This window comes from Eptesicus fuscus, chromosome 14 (genome assembly GCF_027574615.1).
Source record: "Eptesicus fuscus isolate TK198812 chromosome 14, DD_ASM_mEF_20220401, whole genome shotgun sequence".
Classification (NCBI taxonomy): Eukaryota; Metazoa; Chordata; class Mammalia; order Chiroptera; family Vespertilionidae; genus Eptesicus; species Eptesicus fuscus.
This window is the reverse complement of record NC_072486.1, coordinates 31,411,265-31,424,166: the sequence shown is the minus strand read 5'-3', so window position 1 is coordinate 31,424,166 and position 12,902 is coordinate 31,411,265. Positions and strand designations below refer to the sequence as shown.

Below are 12,902 nucleotides of genomic sequence, written 5' to 3'. Positions count from 1 at the left end.
TGCTGGTCTGCTTACTTCCAACAGCCCCTGCCGTCCCATCCTGGCCTGATCACCCCCCCCGGCAACCCAAGGTCCCAGTGCCTCCTTGAGCGGAGGCCAGGGCCAGCTGGAAGCAAGTATCTAGGATTTATTTATTTTCTATAATTGAAACTTTGTAGCCTTGAGCAGAGGCCAGGGCTGGCCAGGAAGCTTGGCTTCCTCCATCGCTGGGGGAAACCCAAGCCTCCTGCTTGCTCCAGCTCCGTGGACGGCCGCCATCTTGGTTGGGTTAATTTGCATACTTGCTCCTGATTGGCTGGTGGGCGTGGCTTGGCATAGCAAAGTGAAGGTTAATTTGCATGTTTCTCTTTTATTAGTGTAGATGTAAATATGTATGAGACTTTGCATCACATATTTTTCTGCAATTGGTCAACAATGGTAAAACAGCACGGGTTCCTTCTCAGAGGAGATTATTGTGAAAATTTATTACAGGCTCAATATTAAGAGTGTTCTCAATATAGAATAATTCCATAGCAGATGGTTCTTTGGCAAAGGGAAAGAAAGAAAAGACTGAAGCATCATGTGAAAATGACTCCTATTCAACAAAAATAAAGCTTATCGAGTTATTATGGAAACAGAGAAATGAATTTTACCTTCAGGCACTGGCTGTAATAGCTTTATATTTTAATGTACCAAGTTGAACCAACACAGATCAAAGTTCAGCATAAATGTAAACTCCTAGTAGGAAACATAAACAAGCACAGAAAAAATATATTAGTGATGCTGTGACCACTAGAGCTACATATTTTCCTAGCCCTAGGTTTGCTAATATCAATATAATACTGCTTCAAAAGCTACAAATATAAAATACGATTATATATAATAACAGTATTCTCAAGTCTGAACAGATGGCTCATAGAAACTGCTTTCCTAATGCTGTTTTTCTTAATTTCATTAAAAAATCATATGTCTACACTTGGTCTTCTCTCAGTTTGCCTACTTAGGATACAGTCATTATAACAAAGCTATTATGCTCTGAAATTTAATTTAATATGGTTATATTTAATATAAGGTAGAAATATTTAAATTAGGTTGTTGTTAAAAGACTAATTTGCCATTTCAGGTAATTTTGGAGGAAGAATAGCTTGCTTGATCAACAGTGCTTTCTGTTGAGCTTGGGTTTTAACTCTAACAATTCCAAGTCAAGAAAGACCTTTAGCTTGTATGTTTTTGTTTATATGCAGCTTGCATGTACATTAAGGATATCCAGTGAACCCCAGTAGAAGGTGATTCCTCAAGTAAGAGGCCATATAATTTCTCTAGGGCATAAAACACTTTGCCTAGAGAATTATTTACTTCCTGCTTTTTATTCTTTGTAGTTATGATGTGTAAGGACAAATAATAATATCTGACATTTTGAGCATTCACTACTTGTAAGGTATTATTCAAAGTGCTTTGATTAAGCAAGATTAATGAACATTGGTCCATCATTTCTAATATTTGCAATTTAGATTAATCTGATGATACTAATTGATTCATATTTTGTCTTAATCCCTCATTAAATTGTTCATCATGAGCAAGTTTTATGAACAATTAAAATAATTTAGTAAATTGGCACTCTAACCGAGAGTTTTGTACAAAGACCCATTGAAAAACACTAATGTAAGCTCCTCCAGTTCCTCCACTAGAATATATGGGCCTTGAGGACAGGGACTTTGTTTCTCTGCCATATTCTCTATGTCTAGAATAGTGCTCAGCACAAAGTTCACGCTTAGGAAGATCTATTGGATGAAAGGAATGAATGAGTATCACAAATGTGCAAACTTCTGAAAGCAATAAAGGTTGCAACAGGCTCCCCGTTTCTTTGTCCCTGAATCTTCTTCTCAAGGGAATTATTTGAAACACTAGAGGCCCGATGCACAAAATTTGTGCAAGGAACTCAGCCCTCGAAGCCCCGGCTGCCTTGTGGCCCCGGCTACCTCACAGCCCCGCCCACTGATCGTTCTGGAAGGTTGTTCTGCCATCTGGTCTAATTAGCATATTAGCTCTTTATTATATAGGATTACAATGGACATCTGTGTACAAATCCTTGCGTGAACAAATGTTATGATTTATTGATTTATTTTAAATACCAAGAGGTAACATTGCTGGGTCTATGGTAAGGGAATGTTTACCTTTCTAAGAAACTGTCAATACATTTTCCAAAGTGGGTGCAACAGTTTAACTCCCACCTACGTGAGAGTTGTAGTGGCTCCTCATACTTGCCAATACTTGTTATTGTCAGTCTTTTTAATTTTAGCCTTTCTAGTGTGTTTTGTAGAAAATCACTGAGGCTTAATCCACATTTCCCTTATGACTAATGATATTAATCATCTCATGATGGTATAGATCTTATTTTTGTGATGTGTCTTTTCAAATCTTTTGCACATTTTGAACATTGGGTTGCCTGTATTCTTACCATTGAATTGTAAGACTGCTTCATAGATATTCTCCATAAAAGTCTGTTTTAGACATATGTATTGTGAATAATTTCTCCCTATGACTTGCCTTTTTATTTTCATAATGGTGACTTTTTTCAAGAGAAGATGTTAATTTTAACAAATCTAACAATTACTTTTTTATGGTTAGAGTTTCCTATGTCCTTCTAAGCTATCTAGCTACCTCCAAAGTAGCAAAGATTTTCTCCTACTTCTTTACCTGTAAGTTCCATAGTTTTAGTTTTTGAATCCTTTCCTTAGTAGTGGTTTCTTTCTTGGCATCTTATAGTCTCTCCGTATGCACAGAGAGACACCCAGCTCCCCGCTTTCGATGGCAGGGGAGCTGGGTGTCCGCTCGTGCACCAGGCCAAAAGCCTCCGGCGCCTCTCAACGGCCAGATAGGCCACCCCGTGTCCCGCCCCCCAGCCTCCCGCAGGCCCAATTGTGGGCGTAGCAGAGTGATGGTTATTTGCATATTAACCTTTTATTAGGTAGGATTGCATAAAAGAGGAGATTTTTCAATGACAAGTCTTTAAATTCGAATAGACCTTTCAAATTTGGATTTCAAAGCATAATCTTTTTGGTTTTATGATTGTTGAATCTTGTCATTGGTCTACTATAGCATATCACTAACAAATTCAAGCAACAGAATTCCCATCTGCTGTTGAAGCTACTACTCTGGAAAGAAAATAACAAAACAAAACAAAACAAAAACCTTGCTGAATAGGGACATCTGCTGGTTAAAATGTAATGTTTCTATCCTTAAAATACTGCATCTAGATGAATAAAGAGATTTGGGCTATAAAGTTGAGAGTAACACTAAGAACACGTGACGCTGTGTTAAAATAACCTCTTTCCACTAGAGTAGTAATAAAAGGTAACATTTGCTTGTTTCATTCCAGAGTTGCTCAAATAGTGACACTATCTGAAAAAAATAATTAAGCTCTCCTGTAGTAACTATTGCCAAAGAATAGAAATGGCTAGCTTCCTGATCTTCTGATTTAAGACACTTAATTATCTTTTATCTCAATAGACATCTAAGTTTCTGCTAAGTGAAGGTACTGTGCCATATTCTGGCACAAATACACTCCCGCATTAGCTGAACAAATGCCCTACCACACCTCACCCCACTACTGTAAAGGAACCGATTTTTTATAATGTTCCATTAATAGGTCTCAGTAAAGATCCTTTGCAAAAGAAAAAGAAGAGAAGAGGGTATGGACAGGCAGTGACCAGGTTGAGAAATTTAAGGAAATGTGGAGAGGAGACAGAGACACAAAATGGAGGGCAGGAAAAGGGTGATAAGAACGAGTGCTATAGCCCCGGAGAAAAGCCTAGAGGAGGAATCTGAGTCAGGAGAGGAGCTGGAAGAGCCTGATGTGTGGCCCGAACGAGGGACAATTTGTTCATTCCTCTAATAGCATAGGAGAAATAACTTCCTCATCAGCTCTCTGTAAGTTCTGGAAGGCTTTCCAGTGTATACCCATCAGCTGTAGTAACAGGACACAGAGACTGTGTAGAAAGAAAATGGACTTCTCGGCAATTGTATTTTCATTTACTTTGAGCAAAAGCCCTTACAAACATTTTTTTCTGAATCATACCATCCAGGACATGAGACTATCATGAAAAAACAGAACCTGCCTCTCAGTATCTGAAAGAATTTTATATTAATATATCATCTATCTATGCCGAAACCGGTTTGGCTCAGTGGATAGAGCTTCAGCCTGCGGACTGAAAGGTCCCAGGTTCGATTCCGGTCAAGGGCATGTACCTTGGTTGCAGGCACATCCTCAGTAGGGAGTGTGCAGGAGGCAGCTGATCGATGTTTCTCTCTCATCCATGTTTCTAACTCTCTCTCTCTCCCTTCCTCTCTGTAAAAAATCAATAAAATATATTTAAAAATATATATATATATATCATCTATCTACACTAATAATAGAGAAACATGTAAATTGACCATACCTTCGCTATTCCCACAGCCAATCAGAGTATGCAAATTAACCCAACAAAGATGGAGGTTAATTTGCATATGCAGGCTGTAGGAGCAACGCCCTAAGCCTCCGGCGGATTCAAGGGGACCTGGGCAGGTGGCAGGGGCAGCGTCCTAAGCTGCCCTGCCCCGCCATCACAGGGCGAAGAGGCCAGGCTAAGCCGAGACCTGCGATCGCCATCAGGGGCGAGCAGAGCAGGCACAGATGAGACCCACGATCGCCATCACGGGGCGAGCAGAGCAGGCAGAGAAGAGACCCACGATCGCCATCACGGGGCGAGCAGAGCAGGCAGAGAAGAGACCCACGATCGCCATCACGGGGCGAGCAGAGCAGGCCAGGCTGAGTGGAACCCAGGATTGCCATCACAGGGAGAGCAGAGCAGGCAGAGAAGAGACCCACGATCGCCATCACGGGGCGAGCAGAGCAGGCAGAGACCCGAGATCGCCATCACGGGGTGAGCAGAGCAGGCCAGGCTGAGTGGAACCCAGGATTGCCATCACAGGGAGAGCAGAGCAGGCAGAGAAGAGACCCACAATTGCCATCACGCGGAGAGCAGAGCAAGCCAGGCCAAGCCAAGACCTGCGATCACCAACAGGGGCGAGCAGAACAGGCAGAGACCAGACCCATGATCGCCATCATGGGGCGAGCAAAGCAGGCCAGGCCAAGCCGTACCCACCATCGCCATCACGGGGGAGCAGAGCAGACCAGGCAGAGCTGACCCGAGATCACAGCGTGCAGCCAAGGGAATTTTCACTGTCCCCAGAGTTAGGAGCACCAGCCCAGGTCTACCCAGCAACCTGGTCCTGAATGCGGGGGTAAGTTCCTGCAGGTTTGATCCCCACGGACCAGTGCCTTTGTTATTGCTGTGTGTCTGGGTTTTAATTGGACAAATGCCCGGTGGTCCCAGAGGGGTCAGCTTAGCAAAATCTTTTAGGAAGAGAATTCTGTCTGGGTTTACTCAAATTCCCTCAGCCCCTACTTACCCCTCTGTAAAGGCACAGAACAAGTGAGGCCCTTAAATAAAAATAAGAGGTCTCCAGCAACAGTGGGCCTCTCTCATCACAGTCATTTGGACTGGATGGCCTTTGAGTATTTATCTAGGCACCATGACAGAGAAACACAAGTTCAAGTCATGTTCTCTGCCCTTAAATAAATTCACTATCTTATTAGAGCGAGTGGATGATAAAAGCAAAGTAATAACATCAGAATGTAAGGCAACAATACAGAGAGGAACAGAGGCAATTGCTAGGATGATTTTCCAATAATTAGTACAAAGAGTATGTGCTATGAATTAAATTTAAAAAATATATTTGGAAGTAGCTGCTTCATGAGTATGGCATCCCTTTCTATTTTAAAGGAAGCTGAGTTCCATGTGAACTGTGAACTATGCTATGACATCTGAGGCACAGGACAAGGGAGGCCCTAAGTGTACAATGCTTTGATATTTGAGTCATTCTTTATTGTTCAATGTAATTTATTTCTATACGCCTCAGTTTTGTAATAGTTAAATTACTAGAATAATACATCTTGCTATAAAATATTACTAGAAGATTGCCAAAACCGGTTTGGCTCAGTGGATAGAGCGTCAGTCTGTGGACTGAAGGGTCCCTTGGTTGTGGGCACATCCCCAGTGGGAGGTGTGCAGGAGGCAGCTGATCGATGTTTCTAACTCTCTATCCCTCTCCCTTCCTCTCTGTAAAAAATCAATAAAATATATTTAAAAATATATATATATATATTACTAGAAGATCAAATGATCAGGTGATATTTATTGTTATTTTCTATAAATGAAGACAATCTCTGGTATGCTAAAGTGATAGGTATTATAGAAATATTCAGATAGAGAGACCTACAGGCTTGATTACAAGTGAGGTTTACTATCACAACCCAAATTTTTTGCTTAAAAATAAAGCAAGGAGCCAACTAGAAACTGAACCAAATATAAGCCCTTGAAGGGCAAATGTAAATTGGATAAGCTTTACTATTACAAGAGCAAGAAGAAAAAATTCAGATGCAAGAATGAAAACCACATTGCATCCACTCTAAGTAGTTGTTGAAGAAAAAGAATGGTATACTATGAAAATACTTAATACAGATTGTAAAGACATTTGTTCAAAGAGGATTTCCTAGAGTAGGTGATATTTCAGTTAATTTTTTTAAATGTGAAGAGGTTAGCTAGATAAGAAAAAGGTGTAGGGGTCCAGAATTGTAGAGGGTGCAGGCAGTGCTAAAGTGTCCCTCCCTCCCCCGCCCCACTCCGTGCACAAATTTCGTGCACCGGGCCTCTAGTATATATATATAAAAGGCTACTATGCAAAGTGTCCTCTGGGGAGTTCAACTGGGAGACTGGGAGCTCGGTCGCTCGCTATGACGTGCACTGACCACCAGGCGGTGTCAGCGGTGGGGCACTGAGGGAGGTGGGGAGGCGGGGAACCTGATCCGCCCTGATTGCCAGCCAGGCCTAGGGACCCTACCTGTGCACAAATTTCCTGCACTGAGCCTCTAGTCCTTTCATAAAAGAAAGGTAATTCCATCAATATTCTATCACTGATGAAGTTCATAAAAGTGTTATAAAAAATTTAGATAGAACAAGTTCTCATTATTTTCCTACAAAATATTTCTTAGTTAAGTAAATCCTAGGATAATATAAAATACCTCATGCACTCCCTAGGCACACATTGACTTAGGAGTGAGGTAGGAATGAATAACCTAGAAGTCTAACTGCAGAAAAGTTTATCTAGTATTCAAGTTATGTTATGAATAGTCTTGCATTGATATGCAAGTCACAGATATGCAAGTGTTATTAAAAGATTTACTTTTAATTATTAAAAAACATCTTAGTAAACACCAATCTATCCTATCTATGAGGGTTTTTTTAATTTATTTCACATATAAGAGAGATTCTACAGTATACATATTTCTGTCTGACTCGCTTCACTTATTATAATACCCTCTAGGTCTATCCATTTTGTAGCAAATGGCAAAATTTTTATGACTGCATAATATCCCATTCTACCTATATACCACACCCTCTTGATTTTCATCCATAGATAACACTTAGGTTATTTCTATATCTTGGCTATTGTAAATAATGTTGCAATGAACATGTGAGTGCATATATCTTTTCAAGTTAGTATTTTTGTGTTCTTCACATAAATACCCAGAAGTGGAATTGCTGGATCCTATGGTAGTTCTGTTTTTAATTTTTTTGAGGAACCTCCATACTGTTGTTTTTTTAAAAATATTTGTATTGATTTTTAGAGAGGAAGGGAGAGGGAGAGAAACATCAATGTGAGAATGAACTGCCTCCTACATGCCCCCCAATGGGGATCAAGTCCAAAATCCAAGTGCCCTGTCCGGGAATCAAACCAGCTACCCTTCAGTATATCCAACCAACTGAGCCACACCGTGCAGGGTTATATGTATATATAAAAAAAGACAAGAATTAGCAAGTGTTGGCGAGGATGTGGAGAAAAGGGAACACTTGTGCTCTGTTGGTGGGAATGTAAATTGGTGCAGCCACTATGGAAAACAGTATGGTTCAAGGCAGTGATCCAGTTTCATTCCTTTACATGTGACTGTCCAATTTTCCCAACACCATTTATTGAAGAAACTGTCCTTTCCCGATTGTATATTCTTTGCTTTGTAATAAATTAGTTGACTATATATGCATGGGTTTGTTTCTGGGTTCTCTGTTCTGTTCCATAGTGTTATGTGTGTTTTTATGCAAATACCATACTGTTTGAATTGCTACAGATTCATAATATTGTTTGACATGAGGAGCATGATGCCTACAGCTTTGTTCCTTCTTTTAAAGATTGCTTTGGCTATATGGGTTATTTTGTGATTCCATACAAATTTTAGAAATTGTTTATTCTATTTCTGTGAAGAATGCCATTAGAATTTTGATAGGGATTGCAGTAAGTCTGTATATTGTTTGGGTAGTATGGACATCTTGATAATATTTATTCTTCCAATTCATGAGTGCAGAATGTCTTCCAATTTATTTGTGCTCTCTTCAATTTCTTTAATTGCTGTTTTATAGTTTCCAATATACAGGTCTTTCACCTCCTTGGTTAAATTTATTCCTAGGTATTTTTATGCTTTTTAATGCAATTGTAAATGGGAGTTTCTTCTCTCAAAGTTTTTATTAGTGTATAGAAATGCAACAGATTTTTGTAAATTGATTTTGTAGTGTGCAACATTACTGAATATGTTAATTAGTTCTAAGCTTTTTCTATGGAGTCTTTAGGGTGAATAAACGTGGTGAAAGTGGGTATCCTTCTCTTGTTCCAGATCTCAGAGGAAAAGCTTTTAGCCCTTCACCATTGAGTATGATGTTAGCTGTTGGCCTGTCATACATGGCCTTTATTAAGTTGAGGTACATTTCCTGTATACCTACTTAGTTTTTATCATAAAGAGAAGTTAAATTTATTTTTTAAGTTATGTATTAAATCAATATTAAAATACATTTGTCCTCCTCAAGGAAATATGAACTGACTTTGGCAAACGGCAGTTATGAAACTCACCAGGAAGGAAGAATTATGAGGATGCACTTGATTTTTTTAGGGAATTAACAGCAGAGTGCAGGCTGACCTAAGATTTTGCAGAATAGAATGGGCAGCCAGACTATAATTTAAATATCACTCTCTATGCTATAGTGAAAACAATCCTATATGGTTATGCTTTATGAAAAATGTGGCTAATTAGGAATCACTTCCTCATAAATGTTAATAATTTTATATGTGTGATTATTTCATTACAACTGCTCTTTGAGTAGCTTAATTACTTTTCTGGGTTAGAAATTTATTAGTTCCCATTTTAAAGTGCTTAAAACATGTCAGGCTCTGTGCAAAGCATGTTGAACTCATTATTCTTGGAGATAAATATTGTTGTCACATTTTTCAAAAGCAAGTGAAGCTTTAGAGAAGTAAAGTACCATACTCACTACTAAGCAATGAAATCAAGATTCACACTCAGGTTTGATTCCAACATTAATACCACGACTCTATCCTGCCTCATGGTTTTGCTTACATACATATTACTTATGTACTTATTTAAAATTGAATTATATATTATATATGTCATCACTACAATAGGATGTAGAAAGTACCACAAATTGGCAATAAAGTTAGATGCAATAAATTGCTGCTTCTGGCATTTATTTTTGAGAATTAGTCAAACATGTCCATCTTCCATTTCAGTTTACACTGCGGAAACTAGTTGTAATACTGTTTTCATTATAAAAAGACTTGCCAAAGTGTATTTTGTGAGGTTCAGAAGGGTAGTCCAGATCATAGGCTCTAGAGCTGAGGCTTCCATTCTGACTACTTATTTGCTGTGTGCCCTTGGACATATTCCTTCACTTCTTTCTGGTTCCTATCTAAAACAGGATTCGTTAGTCACAACTGTACTTATGCAGTTTGCGCTTGCAAACACTGAATGAGTGTAATACATGTAAAGCATTTGACACATAAGCTCTCAAAAAATGTTGGCTCCCGTTGTCCGAATTCAGTCTTCTTTAAGCTCTTTCATACTTCTTCTTTTTCAAGACAGACTTTTTAAAGAGTAGTTTAAGATCCACTATAAAACTGAGGGGGGGGGGAACTGAGGGGAAAGTATAGATATTTTCTATAGACGTATCCCCCCCACACCCTGACCACCAGGTGCATGCATAGCCTCCCCCATTATCAACATTCAGCACCAGAGTGGTCCATTTGTTACAAGCGATGAACTAACATTGACCCATCATTAACACCCAGGTCCATAGTTTACATTAGGGCTCATCATTGGTATGGTACATTCTATGGGTTTTGATAAATGTACAATGACATGTATCTACCATTATTGATCATACAGAATCATTGCACTGCCCTAAAAATCCTGTGCTTTACCTGTTCCTCTCTGTCCAGCCCCAAACTCTGGCAACTGTTGGTCTTTTCCTTTTCAGAAAGTCGTAAGAGTTGGAATTATACAGTAACTTCTTTCACTTAGTAATATGCATCTAAAGTTTCTCCAAGTCTTTTCATGGTTTGATAGCTTTTTTAAAAAAAGCTTTAAGTAATATTCCCTTGTATAAACGTACCACAGTTTATGAATTTACCCACTGAAGCATATCATGGTTGCTCCCAAGTTTTGGAAATTATGAATAAAGCTGCTATAAATATCTGTGTGCAGGTTGTTATGTGGACATAACGTTACAACTCATTTGTGTAAATAGCAAGAAGTGTGATTGCTGGACTATAGGGTAAGGACACGTTTAATTTCATAAGAAACTGCCGAAGTGTCCTTCCTGATAGCCTTCGTTTGACGTTTACAACTGATGGTGACCACATTCGCACTGTGACCATGTAGTGTGAGTCTTCACACAATTGTTGGATGCAATTATTTCAGTGAAGTCTAACTTTTAAACTCCTCTACTCCCAGTTGGCAAGGGAAAGCAGAGTATGATAAATCTAGTTTTATAAACAAGTAAAATGAGGTCAGAATCATCAGAGCAGTAACAGGGTTCAGACCACACAATCTTTCGATTTCCAAAGCCTTGGAACTCTAAAAAGCAAAACCCTTGCCTGGGTCTCAAGTGCTTTAAGACGAGAGCATCTTCCTACACTCAGACAGGATACCTGTCCCCACTAATGGCAACACACGTCCAAATAGGTAACACCTGACGTCAGCGTCTACGCCGGCCAAGCGCCCACTGCAAAGCCGACCGAATGCGAAAGATCAGACACACAATTTCAGGTTTCCTTCCGCACTCAGACCCCGCTTCCAAGCCGTTCCAACCTGCAGCTTCCTCCGCTCCGAGCCCTGGAGAATTAGGAAACTGGGCCTGCGCGCGGAGCCCAACTTTCTCCGAAGCCAGAAGGGCCACGGTTGCATAGAAAAAGAAAAAGAAAAAGCTCCATTGCTTCCATTACATCCGCAGCAGCGAGATAATCCGTACGGAGGTCTTCCGAGTATGAGGAGAGGAAGACAACAGCCGACCACAGATAGACCTGGTCTGCAACAAAGCGGGGACCTTTTTTCGCGCAATAAAGCGCGACCCTTTTTCGCGCTCCAACTTGGCCGGAAGTGACGTACACCGGGCTCGCTGGGCCAGCCCGAGGGAAGGGAGAGCGGGCGGGGGAGCGGGCGGGGGCTTGGGGGCGGGGTGCGGCCGTAGCTCCGTTTCCGGTGGCTCGTCGCGCTCGCTTACTCCAGCTGTAGCCACTCTTGCCCGTGGCTGCTTCCTCCATCCTGGTATTTTTTGGAGCCTTCATCCTGGTTCTTCCAAAGTGCCCGGACCCAAAACAGGAAGTAAGTGCGATGGAACCTTCAGGTCCCAACCGCCGCCAGGGCCGCTCCGCCCAGTGGAGCCTGTCCGGCCCCCTTGCTGCCCGCCTGCTCCCGCCGGCCGGCGCCAGCTGCCGGCCCCCGGGCACCGCGGGCGGGGTGGGAGCTGGGCCTTGGTGACGCTGAAGCTGCCGTCCCCGCACGCTCAGACCGGGGCCTCCCTCTCGGGGCCGGGCCTGCGGCGGCCTCCCGGGCGGCAGAGGAGAGGAACCAGCAGCCGCCGAGGCACCGCGGCGACCCGGCAGGGGCGGAAAATGGCGGCGGCTTCGGAGGAGCTAAATGGCGCCGGGACCCCTGGGGGTGGGGTGGGCCGGGAGCTGCTGAGAGAATTGGGCCCGGGAATGCCGAGAGCCGGGCGGGAAGCCTTCCTTGTTTCTGTGGTGGTCACCTTTCTGTCTCTTGGTTGTGGTGGTTAACCTTTTCGTTGGTGGTAGGTGGTTCAATGAAGAGGTGGGTCTCGCCCCACCCCCCTGGTTGTTGTTTTTTTTTTTTTTTTTCTTTTTTACCCTATTTGCGTCTTAGATTTCTCTTCCCGTCCTTTTGGATTCACTCTCGCTCACCTCTTCGTGGCCCAGCCCGAGGGGATCGGGCTCGCTGGCCCAACGGTCTCGGTCAGCCTGAGCCCCTTTTTGTAAAAGGAGAGGCAGGGGCTGGGTGCCGGGAAGACCGTGCGTCCCAACCGACCGGAGAACCGTAAAATGCCTCGGCCAATAGTGATTGCCAACCTCTGCCAAGTCCTGAGGAAGGGTGTACATTTTTTTTTTTTAATGTCATGTGTCCTTTAAAATAGACTTGGGAGTATCTCTTCAGGGACGTAGAGTGGTTTTAGCCCAGTCTCCGGCGTAGGTTGGAGAGGTGTCCAGGTGCCTTTCTGTGCCGTGGAATGATAATACAGCATGTGTTTGTTTGTTTTTTTATAGTAAACGTATTCGATGTAGATAACGAGAGGGTGATCATTCTATGAAACCTAAGTCAGGACCCTCCTGCCCTTCCCCTGATGGCATTTGGGCATTCACATTCCACCCCGGTGGTTTTCCTCACTTGATGCATCGTCCTGGACCTCCTCTCCGACCGTAGGCGAGGCTTCCTGGGGGCACAGCCAGCAAAGTGCATGTGACACGGG

General features: G+C 42.1%; 1 protein-coding gene across 1 annotated transcript in view; it reads left to right on the top strand.

The window, feature by feature from the left end:
• The first annotated feature begins 11,647 nt into the window (after positions 1-11,647).
• The window catches only part of DMTF1 (cyclin D binding myb like transcription factor 1), a 50,016-nt gene continuing 48,761 nt past the window's right edge, over positions 11,648-12,902 (top strand). The window contains exon 1 of the mRNA XM_008149490.3: positions 11,648-11,743. The gene's annotated coding sequence lies outside the window, so the exon portion shown is untranslated. The remainder of the gene's footprint in view (positions 11,744-12,902) is intronic.